We start from the raw sequence: 17,294 nt of genomic DNA, 5'->3' as shown, positions 1-17,294 counted from the left end.
ACAAAGAGGGGGAATGGTCATTAGTGAAAAATGCCTATTATAGATACTATGTAAATCATATTTAAGGAAAATAATGCCTATATTTAAAACTTATCTTTGTCTCCCTCAGTGCCTATTCCTTTGCATTTCAGGCAATAATTATAAATACATGTGGAATGAATGAATGTATTCTTTTGTCTAACAAACTTTTTTTTTGCAAAATTCACTTTTATGTCACATCCTTCTTTCTTTTATCCTATTCTCTGTAACTTGAATATACTCTGATATCCAACCCCTTTCATTCCAATCCTTCTCTATATCTGATAAAATGTCTTCATAGGTAGATAAATTCTTCTGATAAATCAATTTAGCATTTCACTTCCTTGTGAAATGTAGTTCTAGTTCATGAAATGTTAAATGCATATTTCACTATAAGGAACTAATTGAATAAATAAAAACATTTATTAAAAATGATATGAAAAATATTATGCTAACCACTATGGCTACAAAAAGAAAAAGAAAAATTCCTTCTTTCAAAAAGTTTTGATTTTAATTGGGGAAGAAAAAATTAAAGTCAAAATATTTCATACTACTAGCATTTGACAAAGGCCTATGCAAATGTCTTTGCCAGCTTTGGATATATGTGTATATGTGTATATAAATATATGTAAATAAATCACTTATATATGTATATACATATTTTATATGTATATAAATAAATCAATTTTTTTAATATTTTTGGTCATGGTTTAATGCATAATTTACTATATAATTTCAAATGTATACATAAATAGACAACTATATAATTGGATATGCTATACATATACTTTACATGTGCCTATGTGATTGTATATGCAAATATATACATCTACATAAATTATATACATAGATATAGAGTATTTAACATAAAATGAATATATGTCACAAACATAAACCAATACTTGATGCTATTTCCAAGTAAATTCATTAAGCATTAAATCTTGCACTAACCTGCTAGTAATAAAATGATCCCTAACCTCAAGACACTTAGATTCTATTGGAAGAGCTTAACTACATCATCCTTCATAATTGAAATCACATCATATAATTGATAATATAACTTGCATATTATATTTATTATAGTGAGGAGAGTGTTCTGCAAAGATATTCTGCTCACTTGCCTTTACCAGAACCATGTTACCCCATGGTCTGATTTTTTTTAAGAAATAGGACTTCTAGTGAAGACTTGGTGCTGGGGGAGTCCTTGGCTTTGTGCATAAGGTTTCCCTCCTATATCAGTGAGGCACCATAGCAAAATGCCACTATGTGATTTTCTGATAACAAATTGGCAAAAAAAAAAAAAAAAAACAAAAAAACATGGTACATCCAAACCTGAATCTTAATGAACTAGGTGTACAAGTCAGAACTTTCACTTGAAGGTCAAATTGTATGACAACAAGGTATATCAAAACTTGTCAATCAATGAATTAATTGTCAGCATACACCATACTCTCTTGAAATCCAAAGGTTTTAGTTCCCTGGAAGTTGCCCAATGTGTCATGGGATTAACCCCATCAGATAGCTAGTCAGCATTATTTATGGCTGGAAATTTGACAATATCTGATAACTTTAAAGCTCCAATTTTCATTCTTGATTAATGAAAATATTTTTTGGCAAATGCTTTCATTCCTGTAGGTGTTTCACAGGTCCAAGAATTTCACTTCTAGGGGCGGCTAGGTGGTACAGTGGATAAGAGCACCGGCCCTGGAGTCAGGAGTACATGAATTCAAATCTGGCCTCAGACACTTAATAATTACCTAGCTATGTTGCCTTGGGCAAGCCACTTCACCCCATTGCCTTGCAAAAAGGAAAAAAAAAAAAAGAATTTCACCTCTAGAGACACAATATAAATGCCCCTGACCATTCTTCTTAAGAAACCTGTTATGAAAAATAACAAAATAGAAACAGAATCCTAGGATATGAAATTCTAAAGGTCAGGAATAGCAATTATTTCTCTCTAGAGTTAAGTTTTCCTCTGTTTTAGTACCCATATATTCTATATCTCATGAAATGTGTAGAAAGAAATAAAGAAAAAAAACTTTATGAGTTGACCTATCAATATATTTAAAATAACTCCTAAATTGAATTCAAGTTCAGCCTCAGACACTTATTGGCTATATTACCATGTAAACATGACTTCACTTCTCTGGGTTTCAGTTTCTTCATCAGTAAAAGTTAAATAAATAAATAAAAGGATATAATGGAGCATCTCAGTAGAGTAATGGATAGAACACCAGTCCTGGAGTCAGAAGGACCTGAGTAGAAATCTGGCCTCAGACACTTAAAAATTGCCTAGCTTTGTGATCATGGGCAAGTCACCTAACTCCATTACCTTAAATAAAATTTTTATAAAGGGCAAAAATAAAAATGATAATAATAATAATAATAATAATAATAATAATAATATGATAATACCTACCTTCCAAGATTATTTTGAGAATATGTATAAAGCACTTCAAAGATCTTAAATATTTTCATAAAGGCTATTATTGTTGTTTTTACAACTACTACTACTACTACTACTATTATTATTATATAATGAACACTGAAGAAGTTAAGGTTGGTTGCTTCAGACTAATTTGATAGTTTTATTAAGAATTACTCTAGGGGCAGCTAGGTGGCATAGTGGATAAAGCACTGACCTTGGAATCAGGAGTACCTGGGTTCAAATCTGGTCTCAGACACTTAATAATTACCTAGCTGGGTGGCCTTGGGCAAGCCACTTAACCCCATTTGCCTTGCAAAAACCTAAAAAAAATTTTAAAAAAATTACTCTGTCACCCTTTTGAAGGAATGGTCTGAGTTGCTTTTTCTTGTTGCTTTCTTGGGGGATTGACTATTATATTTTTAAAGATATAAGGGGGGGTGGCTAGGTGGCACAATGGATAAAGCACCTGCCTTGGAGTCAGGAGTACCTGGGTTCAAATCTGGTCTCAGACACTTAATAATTACATACCTGTGTGGTCTTGGGCAAGCCATTTAACCCCATTTGCCTTGCAAAAACCTAAAAAAAAGATATAAGGGACAACCTGGGAACTTGAAGGTGCTCCCTTATGATCTGATACAAGGCAAAGTCTATTCACTACCTCTCTATTCTGACTCTTCAAATTTGGCTCTGAGGAATAGTAAATTGCTGCCCTTATTAACCAATTAGAAAACTGTTGGTTCAGAGTGGGAGAACTATAGGCACCAATTTTCCCAGGTTTCCTGCCATACTTATTTCACTTTAGATTGGGTTAGATTCTAGAAGTGATACCTAGCACTTATTTTGGGGGTCTGAAGTATACCCCTGCTTCTACTAGTTTCTGAACTTTCCCTTTTCTCAGTGAACTAGCCAGTATTTCCTTTCCTGGGAAAGGCAACAACCTCTTACTTGGCTATGATGAGCTCCAAAGCTGCCAGTTAACAGGCTCTGGTATAAGACAAGGGGTAACCCAAGTTAGGTTCTCTTTTTGTGTTCATGTAAAGTAACTCTCTGATTTCTAGAATGTTCCAAGGACCACATGACATCAAAAAGGTCCTCAATATTTGAAGAGTTCTCTGTTTCCCTGAACCATATAAAAAGTATTGCTTATGACCAATAAAGCATTCATTGTGATATTTTTGTTCCTAATTTTTTCATCATGATTCTTTCTGTGGCATTTCTAAACTTTAATCTGACCAGACTATATTTTAGTCAAGTAGTCAAACATCAAAATAGTCTTTTTTTCTCCCAATCCTAACCTCTAGATTTGTTTTTGTTGAATTTTCCCCTCCAGATCCTCTTTATTTGCACATACTTCTTTCTACTTTCCCAGTAGGTTCTATTTTTTCTTCCATTTAGGGGTTCCTACGCTCTGTGGAAAGAGCACACATACTGGTATCTTCGAAATCAATTTGTAATATTTCATATTTGTTTTTTGTTTTTCTTGTTATTCAGGATAGAGAAACATACAAAGATTTCAAATTTCAGAGAGAAAGAAATTATGTAGAGCTTCATAGTAACAAAACAAACAACATGCTAGATCTAATTTTCCATGCAGTGGTAGAGAAGGCTAGATAGATGAAATTATTTTAGATTTTCTCCATTTCAAAACCAAACTCAAATTAAGATTTTTACTTTGAAAATAGCTAGCTTAGTTTTGATTAGTATGATGCTAAATGGGATTTTAGATGTTTCAATTTTTATTTTTACTATTTGTTTATTTGCTTTGTAACTTGAAGAAGATGCAGTTTTTCAAATCTGTTATGTATCTTTAGTACTTCTACACTCTATAATTTGTTTGCTAATCTTAGATCCAAATGTGGGAGCCCCTGATTGAAGCCATTTCCTATTTTGTTGTAGATTCACAGATTTTTCCTTGCCTTCAGATCATTATTGTTACCTTATTGAAGCCATCTCCAATATCCCTGATGTTTTTATAAATTTTTATCCTTTTGATGTATTCATCTTGAATCTAACTCCATGATTAAAAAAAAGAATGTTTTCTATTACTAGTCCAAGAGATCTAATATAGTTTATAGGCCATCCAATATTGCTCCTGATTTCCCCTACCGATTTTTATAAAACTTTATGGCTTTGGTCCTCAAAAATTCTAGTCAATTTTACTGAAACTAGCTGGAACGTGTCTTATTCTGCTCTTGAAGTGGTTTAATTGTTTTTATTGGTGGTTTTTTGGTTTGTTTTTCATTCATTCACTTATATCCTAAACCAACTTCTTAGTCCTATCTTCTCTGAATGCCACCAGGATTGAGACTTAGGTCTTATATGTGAGGTCATATTATTGCAGGAGACCTCTGCAAGAAACAGCCCTTTTCCTATTCAGAGGATACAAATCTTGTTGTACATCCTTCTGTTTGCAGTATGTTTCTGGATACCAATTCAATGGCAGATCTGGAATAAAAGCTATAATCTAAAACAATGAATATGTTGCATCTGTCGCTCCTCAGCTGCCAGCTCTACATTCTTGCTCTCCATGTTCCCCACAATTTATTGAAATGATTTTTGTTTGGAACATGACTTTATTCATAAGTTGAAGACTTCTTTGAAAAGGAAGATGTCCTTTAACTTAAGTACCATTTATATGCAGACATGATTTAGCTACATCCTCAAAGGTAGGTGCCCAAGTTCTTTAACCAATCTGATCATTCTCTGCTAAACATTATTCGTTGTTGGTATCTTCAGTAAAATGTGAACCCTAGATAACTTACTACTGTACTCAATATGGGTGGTCTGGTGAGGGAATAATATAACAAAACTGCCATCAAACACCATGCCTTTCTTAATGCAGCATAAGAAGGCATTAAAAATTTTTGACTGCCATCTCACTCTATGGACTCATGATGTTAAAGTCTACTAAATTCTATTCTTTTTCTTTTTAAAAATTCAATAGGAATCTGATTCTATCTCTTTGAAGTCAAATACTCATTTCAGTTGATTTAGCATAATGACTTGTCTGGACATAAAGCAAGATGTTATTATATTTTGTCTTGTCAAAAGTTATTCTATCCTTCATAGTGCTGCAAGAAATTTGACAATAGTTTTCATAACTTAGCATTCATCTAGTCTAATCTCTTCATTTTGTAAATGAAGAAATTGAGGGTCATAAATATAAATGTGTCTCATCTAAGTTCACATGATTTGAATTTTCATATCCTTTATTACAATACATATCTTTGACTTCTAGATCCATCATGTTCTATTCACCATATATATATATTCTATTCACTATATATATGTATATATATATATATATATATATATATGTTCCTTGAAGAGTAAATTTTATTCTAGGGAATACTCTATAATGATAAAAATAATAATGATGTTGCTGATAATGGCAGCTAACATCAGGCACTAACAAAGCACTTTATGATTAGCTCACTTGATCTTCACAAGGTATGGACTATTATGATCCTTATTTAATGAGAAAACTGGGTGACAGGTTAAAGTGACATACACAAATTTGCACATTGGGGAAGAATCAGAGAAGAGAAATCAAGATGTGGTAGAGACTTCAGTTCTTTATATATGTGAACTCACTGATAGAACTGTTTCATTTGAAGAAAGGAAGAAACAGTCATGATTATTGCTTCCTGGCATTTAAAGGGCTGTCATGTGAAGCATTTCATGTCACTATTTGACACCCCTCATACACACACACACACACACACACACACACACACAACACACAAAAGAGAGAAAATAACAATGACTAGAAGTGCAATAGGTTAAATTTAGTTTTGAAGTCAGGAAAAAACTACCAAATGATTAGGACTGGAAAAATTAGAATACTCCTTCTCAAGAGGTGATACATTTGGGTCAACTGGGTGGCACATTAATTAAAGCTCTGTACTTTCAGTCAGATATACCTGAGTTAACATCCAGCCTCAAACACTTATTACCTTTGTGACCCTGTGCAACTCACTTAACCTTGTTTGCCTAAAATAAATAAATAAATGAAAAAGAAACCTTCTTGGATGTTGTTAACCATATTTTCTCTGACTACTTGTTGAGGACATTATCCTGCAGAATTATTTGAAGTTATATAGGACAAGATGACCTCTTAGGTCCCTACCAACTTTCAAACTCTATGATTCTGAAACTGCAGTTTTTAGAGATGAATATGCAATTTTCAACCATTCAGTCCTTCAGCAATGTTACAACCATGGAGAAAGGGTAAAGTGCCATATCAGTGATTTTGCTATGTAATCAATTCACATATGAAGAAACTCCTGGCAACCAAGTTTGATACTTGCCCAAATAACCAAAGTGCTTAGAGGTTCAATAACTTGTCCAGAATCACTCAAGTATGAACTGGAAGCTAGGTCATAATAGCTTTGAGACCGATTTTCTGTACATATCTCCATTTTGTATACATGCCATACTAATTATTTTAAAATAATATCATCAGGTTACTAATAAGCCTTTTAAAAGCTATTACTCAATTTGTCAGACTTAAAGTTCAACTATTAATTAGTCCAATAGTATACTATTCTAATATTAGTGAATTATAATACATTTTCAGGAGCTCAAGTTGGCTAATAGAATCAATACTCATCACAGGCATTTTTTAAAATTGTCTAATGTAGTTATTTCAAGACTTGTAAAATAGAATGTTATTAAATGATAACATTGACAGAGCTCATAGAATCAAAAATGATTTAAATATTTGGAAGTTTGAAGTTTGAGGAGAAAGGAAAAAACAAAGGAAAAGAAATGATTTGCCCATTGGCAAAGATCATAATGACCAGGCATGATATCTAATATCTAATATAAATGTTTATAATAGTAAGAAATTATAGCAAATCCATTTAATTTTTTTTATCATTCATTAGAACTACAAATGCATATACCTGCCTGATTGGAAAAGAAAATTTTGTGAACATGACGTCAATGAGCACGGTATTGAGCCATGTGAGAATAATTCCACCTATACTGATCTTTTCAATGGGTACTGGTAAGTAATAGATTCCCATCTTTCCCATAAAAATAACTTGATTTCTTCAATGATCAAGAGAGGTGGGTTGCAATTATCATTTTTTTCCTTTTGCTGTTCATTCAAAAAATATGGATTCAGTGGTGAACATAAAAATTTCGAAATTGGCACTATTTCATTTCTTTTCTATTCATGTGAAATCCTCTGGAATCAATGATATATATGCTCATTTAAATGAAGAAATAAGTTCAAAATGCTTAACTTAAAGTTAAATGCAAAACTGACAAAGGTGTGGAGTGGAAAACAACATTTTTCTCATTATTTTAAAATATAGGAAATGGTGAGGATTCATATGTATTCAGTATAGAATATGAGTGAAAAATTATCAGGTAAAAGGATCATGTCATGGATGAAAAAATAGATTTAATATCTATAGATTATACTGAAATTATAAAATTGCTGCCACATTGTAGATAGCTAGTGTGGTATTATAATAATATCTGATGGATATGGAAAAGGTGGTGCCAAGTTAATTGATCGAGCAATAATATCTCCACATTGTTACCTGAAATAATTTTATAGCTTCTTAATGAACAGCTTTTTGTTCCTATTCCTTTTTAGTTCCAAGTTTCTGTCCATTGCTACCCCATCAAATTATGTTTTAAAAACTATCTTTGGTAATTTATATACTTGTTATTAACATAGAACTTGTCTTTTAAGATGAAGTTTAAAACTAAGCTTCAAAATGGGAAAGTAACTTTTCACATATTATACAATTCTTATAAGGCTGCTCTCCTTTGGAATAAGGGAGCAGTGGGCCTTCTGGAATTTCCTTCTAGTCAATTTTTTAAAAATTCTCATAGATAGTGGAGTAGAAAAGCAAGTCAATCGGTCAAGGAAGCAGAAAAGCTGCATTCAAGCCTTGGTTTTTTAATAAGAGTATGACAAAAGGTAAATCATTTCACTTATCTGTGCTTCAAATTTCTTTCTCTATGCCTGTACTTCATTCAGTTTGTAATGAGAAGCAAATGAAGCAGTTGTGGCTTTACACATTAATATGGACTGTAGTTTTTGTGACTACATTCCTAGAATTAAAATTCAGAAATGATGGGCTGAAATCCTGATTGATGTTCACTACCTATATGAACCTAGGAAAATCCCTAGAACTCTATGTCTCTAAGAAAATTAGGTTTGTTTTCTAATCAGTCAGGTGGTGGGAGGATGTTTGTTATTTTTTACAGTGAAGATTATCTCATACAAGAACATTCCCTTGTGCAGAAAATTTTGGATCATGTGTATAATCATATAATTTAAGCAAAAAGTTTAATACAAATGTGAACTATCATATTTCCTGGATGTCTTTAATACAATGTTATCAGTGAAATTAGCTCATGACATCAGTATGGATTTTCTCATCCTTCCCCATCATGATATGGATTTCTTCACATTCATATTGGATCTGTCTACATTGGTCTGCATGTTATGAGTTTGAGAGGAGCTACTATTATGGTCAGAGTCATTTAAGTATGTGGCTTGTACAAGAAAATTCACAGAAAAATATAAGTAACTTCTTTACTTAAAAAAAGTGTGGTGAAAAATGAGTCACATTTAATGACTTGAGTCTTGAAACTAATTTAAAATTTTTTAAAAAGCTAGTTTTATCATTTTTATAAGTAAGATGTTGTTGATGACTGTCTTAAAATTAATGTGGAAGAAATTTGAATAAGAGTTAGCTGCTTATAAGAATTATTCCATATGAGAAGGAGACAGAGGCCTCAAAATTCAGAACTAAAGGGAAAAGTAATAGAGCAATAACTGGACAGCAAGAAAAAAGACTTGGGAGCAATAGTTTCCATTTCTTCGTGAGAAAAATATTGACTAGGACTTCTTAATATGATTAGAAATAGAAGTTATATTAACAACAAAGAGCATTTAATCTTCTATCAAACCATTGCAATGGTTTGCATTTATATAGTAATTATGCTAAGAAACAATTCTAATAAATTCTTTGCATTGTTCAGAAAAAAATGTACATGATTTTTGATATAATGATGTTAATATAGTGATTTTAGTTGGATTGCCTTCTATTTAAACAAATTCCATACTTGGGAAAATGATAATTCTAAAAGTAAGAATAAAGAATTAAAAGAGAAAAAATATTGCTATATAAAATACCTAACTTCTGATAAAATATAAAAAGACAATCACTTATTCCTATCACAGTTTATGATGAGAGGCATGTCAAAAAGATTTTGTAGTTTATCTATTTTATGAACTAAAATGAAATAAGGGGAAAAAAGTCTCAGGACCTGATTCTCCAAATCTTCTAAAAGTAAACCATTTTTATTCTGAAAATGAAGCCAGAATATTCAGAATTTATCATCTAAGTCAAGCAGTAAAGCAATCCTGTTGTCATCAGAATGCAACAGATGCAAAGACAATTAGTGCCCAAGTATTCATATACAGCTGATTATCATTTAGGAAAGACTCTAAATGACTTCAGTGTGTCCTCCCAAAAATGACTCACATGCTTACATTTTCCATATGCACAAAAGATATTTAGGAAAAATTCTGACTCATCTCAAGTACCAAGTAATTTTCTTTCCAAACATCAAATATGTCTCTTTTTTTTTTCCATGACTAGAGCATGATAATTCTTATTTTGTTGGCCAGCAGCAATCTCACAATATTGTATGGTTCAATGAAAGAGGCTGTTGCAAAGCAGCTGGCAGAGTCAGATAAGTATATATGGAAATGGGGTGAGGATAGGAACCTAACACTTATTTTGGCTCAAGCTCAGTATTCATAAATATATCTCCTCATAATACAGAAGGAACACCTCTTCTACCCTTATATGACCTATCCAAAGCACTTCATTCTCTTATACTGGAAGTTTTGAATTTTTGTGTACCTTACACAAACATTCCATGTTCATATGCATGTCATAGTGGGGCGGCTAGGTGGCACAGTGCATAGATACAGCACTAGCCCTGGAGTCAGGAGGAACTGAGTTCAAATCCGACCTCAGATACTTAATATTTACCTATATGTGTGGCCTTGGACAAAATGCTTAAACCCATTGCCTTGCAAAAAAGAAAATCTCTTGTGAATGTCATAGGAAATGGATCATGTAGAGAATAATAGTGCTTGATTACTCACACTGCCAGGATTGGTTAAGCTTTTTATGTTCAATTGCACTGTAATATTGAACCTCATTTTAACTATTCCTCAGGGAAATTGATAATTGATGCAATGGTAGCTACTGGGCACAATCAATAGATCAATGTTACAAAATCAGGAAGAACTGAACTCAAATCCAAACTTAAATGTGTATTACCTATGTGACTCTGGGGATTCATTGAAACACTGAATGCCTCAATTTCTTAATCGCAAAATGATAATCATAATAACTCTTATCTCATAGGGTTGCTGTGAGGATCAAATGGGAAAATATTTATAAATTGCATAGTACACTGCTTATATAGTAGTTACTTAATAATTGTTGATTCCTTCTCCTCTATTATATTTTTGTCAACTTATAGATGGTGCCTATTTTATGAAAGACATATAGATAAAACAGGTATACATGTACATTTGTATGTGTGCATGTGGGTATATTTCATGTTTGTCTATATACAAACTTGTGTATAGCATAAAATTGTCCAAAACTAGAATTATATACAAATTTTGGTAAGTAAACATATAAGGATATTAAGCACAAAAAGTATTAACCTTGAAGTTATAAAAAAATCATGTTTAATATTAGTTTGCTGTGTGACTATATGGAATGCATTTAACCTCTTACATATTTATTCATGTACAAAATGGTCATGATGATAAGACCTAAAATACCGTTTTCTGAGGGTAGTTGTAATGTGATAAAGAATGAAAAAGAGATTACAAATTTCTGGCTATAAAATGGCAATGTCTAAAACTCAACACTGAAGAATTAAAAAGTTATTATTATCCAGACATCACTGGAATAAGGCATGGTGAACATAGTATAGAGTGGAGCACATACCTGACTAGGAATTTAAAAGGATTCAAGTAAAAAGGAATCATCAAGAAATCTTAGGATGACAACAGCGAGCAATGATAATGAGACAACCAGAGGGTTTAAGTGTTCTTCTATAAATGAGAAACTTTTATAGCTCAAGAACTGACTACCAATTGTGAAAATTTATGGGAGGATACTAATAAAGGTTACACATGATTGGTACACAAGATAGGCCATTATTAGAGGGAACTTCAGAATCAATGAGATCACCATTGTGTTTAAATATCTTAGGATGTTGCTTTGTATACCATATTTCAGAGGAGGGACTGTATCTCATAAATGGCATATTTTCCTGCTTTAGTTATCAATAGATCACTATTTGAATCATTAGCTAAAAACTTATTCCTGTCAACTTGGAACAGAGAGATAGTCCTTTCTCTGCATCCTGTTCAGCAAATGTCTTCTTCAGGAAGCCAAAGCCACAGTCTGCTGTTGCATACTTTCATAACTAATTTGTTGTTGAGTGTATTACTCCAGAGATTCACCACTGACAAGGAAAAGTAATGTCCTTTCTAGATGTTGTTTGCTTTGCATTTTAGTAGTATATGACTGTCCCTGAAGATGTGAGTGAATGAGATCAGTCAGTCAATAAACATTTACTTAATTTCTTTTTACCTAGCACTGTGCTAAGTACTGGATTAAGTTTAAAATTTTAAAATAAGAGAGAGAGAAAAAGAGAGAGGGGGGAAGAAAGAAAGGAAGGAAGGAAGGAAGGAAGGAAGGAAGGAAGGAAGGAAGGAAGGAAGGAAGGAAGGAAGGAAGGAAGGAAGGAAGGGAGGGAGGGAGGGAGGGAGGGAGGGAGGGAGGCGGTAGGAATGGAGAGAGTGAAGCAAGGAAGGGAGAGAGCGATGGTAATTCCTGAGGCTCAGAAATGAAGAGATGCCTTGAGTGAGTGCTCTTTCTTAAATGGAGATTCTTGGAGGAATCTTGTCTCTCTCCATGCAAAGGACTCTAAGGTGAATAGAATATTGATAAGATGTGCCTACCAAGTCTGAAGTGATCTGACAGGACGATCAGACATGATAGAGAAGTCCCTAATAATGTAAAGAGGTAGGAAAGGAAGGATATAAAAGACAAGGGAAATGATAGAACGTACAGGAAGCTAGAAGTAATGAAATGGTTTGGTAAATACTGCATTAAGAAGATCTTTTTAGAAAGACTGATGGGATTGCTTAGTGAGATAGTGTTAAAAGCATGCCATATTCCCATGTGACACACCATGATAGAGAAATTTCTTTTTATTTTGCCTGAATGAGGTTTCCATTTATTTTTCTTCGACTTCTGGGAAAGGCAATGACTTCCCCAAGGGTTTGAACTTGTTGATAACTAAAACCCCTTCAATTCTAAATAACTAATAATGTGATTTTCCTAAAGCTAAATTGGCAAAATCTGAACCATTGCATGTGATTGATGCCTTAATATTTAAGGAAAAACCTATATGAAAATTAGAGGAATCTGGCCTAAGAAAAGAGAACAACTTCCCAAATTACAATGACGAAAATAGCCCTTTATATAATGAGAGATTTTAGCTGTCCCAGTTTATATATCATGTTCAAAAAATTCATTACATATGTAAAGCAAACCTTCACTGGTTTACACAATAAGCAGGGTTGTTTGGATATCACTCTTTGCAAGTTCATTAGCATTAAAAAAGAAAAAAATAAAAAGAGAATAAAATGGTATATATTGCCTTGTATAAGGTATGCAAAGGTTTTAATTCTATATAGCATGTTTAGATAGGGACTCTATATAATCATACCCAACCAACTAGTTTATAATAAGTGAGAGTGCACCATTAGATGTTTGACAATTTAATATTGGAATGAATGAAAATGATGAATATTGCTTCATTGATTATCACAGTACTCCTTTTGCAGGAATAAAATCTGTTACATGATATAGTTGAATTAAAAAAATGAAAAAACATAAGAAACTCAAAGTTTCCATTTATGAGAATTCAATCAATTCATATTCACACTTAAGATTACTAACTCTATTTTTCCTTCCATTGTATCTTCCCTTTGTACTTTTTTTCTCCTTTCCCCTTATCTCACCTCACTAATGTTTTGCTTCTGACTACTGCCTCCCATACTCTGCCATCCCTTTAAACAGACCTTTCTCTTTTTGCCTCCATTTCCCTTTTTTTCTTTTCTGTTCTTTTTAATTTTCCCCTATATTAGTCCCTCCTTCCCCTTACTTTTCCATTCCCCTACTATTTCCATATAAGGTAGTATAAATTTCTAAATCCAATTATAAATGCATATTGTTCAGTATTTCAGCTAAATCTGTTGAAAGATTTAATCATTGCTCAGTGTCCCCTCTTTCCATGTAAAATAATTGATCTTTTGTGCCTTTTCAAGTTGTGCTAGTTAGCCTCTGATACCTTTGCCATCTTTTTCTATTATAATCCTTTTTTTTCAATTTCTTAATTACTTTATAACTGTCTTTTACCCACTCCCTCTTTCAAAGTATACCCACCTTTCCTATGTTATGATAGAAGTTCAGTTTTCAAGGGTTATAAGCATTATCATAACATGAATATATCACAACCAAGTGTACTCTGCTAAATACCTATTAATACTACAATTCTCAAGAACCATTAGCATCATTATATCATAATAAATTTATACCCATATCCTCTATCTAAGTACATTCTTTCAACTGTCCTTAAGAGAATTACAATGATCAAGAATTACAGGTATTATCTTCCCTTATACAGATGTAGATATTTTAGTCATACCTTTTTTTTTCTTTCCATTTATCTTTTTATGCATCTCTTGGGCCTTGTATTTGAAGATCAAATTTTTTGTTCAGTTCTGTTTTTTTTTTTGCAGGTAAATTGAAACCACTCTTTCATGCAAAATTCATCTTTTATTCCTGAAAGAATATGCTGAATTTTGCATGGTTGTGAATTCTTGGTTGTAATCCAAACCCTTTTACTGGAATATCATATTCCAGGCCTTTAATATTGAAAATGATCAGTCCTGCATAATCCTGACTGTTGTACCTTGGTTTTTAAACTGCTTTTTTTTAGCTGCTTTTAGTATGTTCTCCTTTAATTCAGAACTCTAAAACTTGGCTGAAATATTCCTTGAAGTTTTTATTTCTAAATCCATTTCTAGGAGTTATTGATGAATTTTTTTCAAGGACTATTTTATCTTCTCCTAGGGTATTAAAGTTAGTTTCCTGATAATTTTCTGCAAGATATTGCCGAGATGTTTTATCTGGTCCTGGCTTTCAGGTAAATTAATAATTTATAACTTGTTTCTCCTGGATCTGATTTCCTGGTCATTCATTTTTCTAAGAGGTACTTTACATTTTCTTTTTTTTTCCCTAGCCTTTTTGTTTTGTTTGATGTAATCTTATGGTTTCATAAAGTAATTAGTTTGTCTAAATCTGATTTTTATTATTTTATTTTTTCTGTTAGGTTTTCTTATTTCTTTTCCAGTTGGTCAGTTTTACTTTCTGATGAGTTGCTTTTATTAGCTGAGTTTTTGCTGTGTTGTCTCTATCCTGGTTTTGAAAAAGTAGGCAAGAGAAAGAGTGTCAGTAAATCAGTGACTTTCTAGAAAGCAAATAGCATAATAGGGAAATAGAGTCAAGTGGATTCTACCTAGATGATGTCCCAAGTGTCTTCATAACCCTATTCCCAGATACAGCCATTCACTTTAGCAGTCCTCATATTCGCCACACACATAATTTCCTATTATTTGCCTTATACCATTTCAGACAACCATCTTGGTCATCAAAATTCAAACAGACTATAGTCCTAGGAATTTTATTCTACATAGAAAAAATTTCACATTAACTACAACTTAAGTTTTAGAATATGCTCAGAAAAGCACTGCTACATCTAAAAATTATTAAAACTCAGTGCACAGTGTTCAAGGGGATGGAAAATTTTAGTTCATAGATGGTCTTGGGTACAGCAGTCTTCCTTAGACATCAACTGCTTTGGACCCTGTTGGATTTTCAAGGTCAAATTACCTTTGTGCTCCACAATTCAAGTTGACCTTTTAAGATTCTTGGTAGGAGTGGATGTGGTGAGCAGGACTTCAAGGGACCTTTTCACTGTGGTTTCAATAAGTGTTTCTGTAAAATTTTTTTTTTGCTGTAGACCTGATGATATTCTTGGATCAATGGCTGGGTCTTGGTTGGACTTTCTTTTTTTAGGTTTTTGCAAGGCATTGAGGTTAAGTGGCTTGCCCAAGGCCACACAGTTAGGTAATTATTAAGTGTCTGAGGCCAGATTTGAACTCAGGTACTCCTAACTCCAGGGCCGGTTCTCTATCCACTGCACCACCTAGAAGCCCATGGTTGGACTTTCTCAAGAATGGGAATTAGAGACAAGTTGGTAAGTCTATGATATTCTCCATGCCAACCTAATATAGTATTGCAGGAGGGAGCCATTAGCAAGTATGCTTCCCATCTACAGTGGCATTGGGTGTACTGCATACTATAGTAAAGGATGAATGCTATCAAAATCAAATAGTCTAGATCTAAGGCCTAAGAAAGGTAAAGGGGATACCTGGCTCCTTACATACTTTAGCTATGCATATCTTATTCCATTAATTCTTTCAAGCATTCATGAAGATTGGGAGGGGGTAATAGGCACAATAGGTTTTGCAGTTTAGTTATTGAAGCTCTTGTGAAAGGTTCTTCTATCATTGTGTATGTCTCTAGGAAACCCAGCCCCCTATAATAGAATGATCTTTCCTAAGATAATTTTTCTATACCAGAGGTTTCTCTCTACCCCCTGAGAAAATATATAAACCATAACCAAAACATCTTTGTGACCAAGGGCAGGTGACAGTTGAATGAAGTCAATCTGTCAAGTTTCAAAAGGTGCATCTGGGAGAGGAAACCGTCCTCAAGTTAGATTCAGTGTCTTAAGTGCATTATATTATGGCTGGGGTTGGATGGAGCATATCTCATGGGAACTAATAGAAGTCCAGTGATAACTCTCCCACAAATTCTTAGGGAGTTCTATAAATAAATTTGTCTCAACCAATATTCCCATGATCTTATCAAGTTTACATGGTTCCTTTGAAGTCTTTCCTGGTTTGTGGCTTTAGTTGCTTGGTCAACCAAGGCCAGAATGATGTTTTCTCTACTGTGCCTTGGAACTTCAATTATTGCTGTACTCTGAGGAAGCAATAAATAGTCTAATAGATGGGAAAACTGTTTCTGATTTTTAATGGGCTGTTCTAAAGAGGTACGGAAGTCCTGATGTTTCCATAACATCCGAAATCATGAACCACACCTGCTTCTAATGCCCCAAGGTTGGTTGGCTTTGCTGAAAGGGATCAGGAAATGATGAAGTGATGCCATAACCATCAACCAAGTCTCCTCCCTTATTTCTGAGACAGGATCCATTAAGATACCAGTCAAAGTCTTCTCCTTCTAAAGGAGTTTCCTTCAAATCTTCTCAGAGCCACATCAATTACAACTGTGATCTAAAGTGTCACTTTCTACCTCAGGTAGATAAGGCAGGATTGAGTGTGTTCACACTAGTTTTTCAGAGGTGAATCAACTAAAACTCACAAACTAGAGGAATCTTGACTAAAAGTCAGGGACAAAAGACACAGGATGTTTCCCTCCTGTATCAAATGGAATGGCTTATTGTAGGGTCCTCAGGGACCAAATCAGAGGAATGAAAGGCACTTATCCCTCCAACAAAAAGAGAAAATTGTTCTGAAATATAGAATACAATGATCTCACTAGCAAACCCATTAGAAGAAGGGTTTAAAACTGAGACTGTGCACCTATACCAACCAGACAAACACCTCTTTCCCCTGTAT

The sequence above is a fragment of the Macrotis lagotis genome, chromosome 5 (assembly GCF_037893015.1).
Source record: "Macrotis lagotis isolate mMagLag1 chromosome 5, bilby.v1.9.chrom.fasta, whole genome shotgun sequence".
NCBI classification, from domain to species: Eukaryota; Metazoa; Chordata; class Mammalia; order Peramelemorphia; family Peramelidae; genus Macrotis; species Macrotis lagotis.
This window is presented reverse-complemented; position numbering follows the sequence as displayed.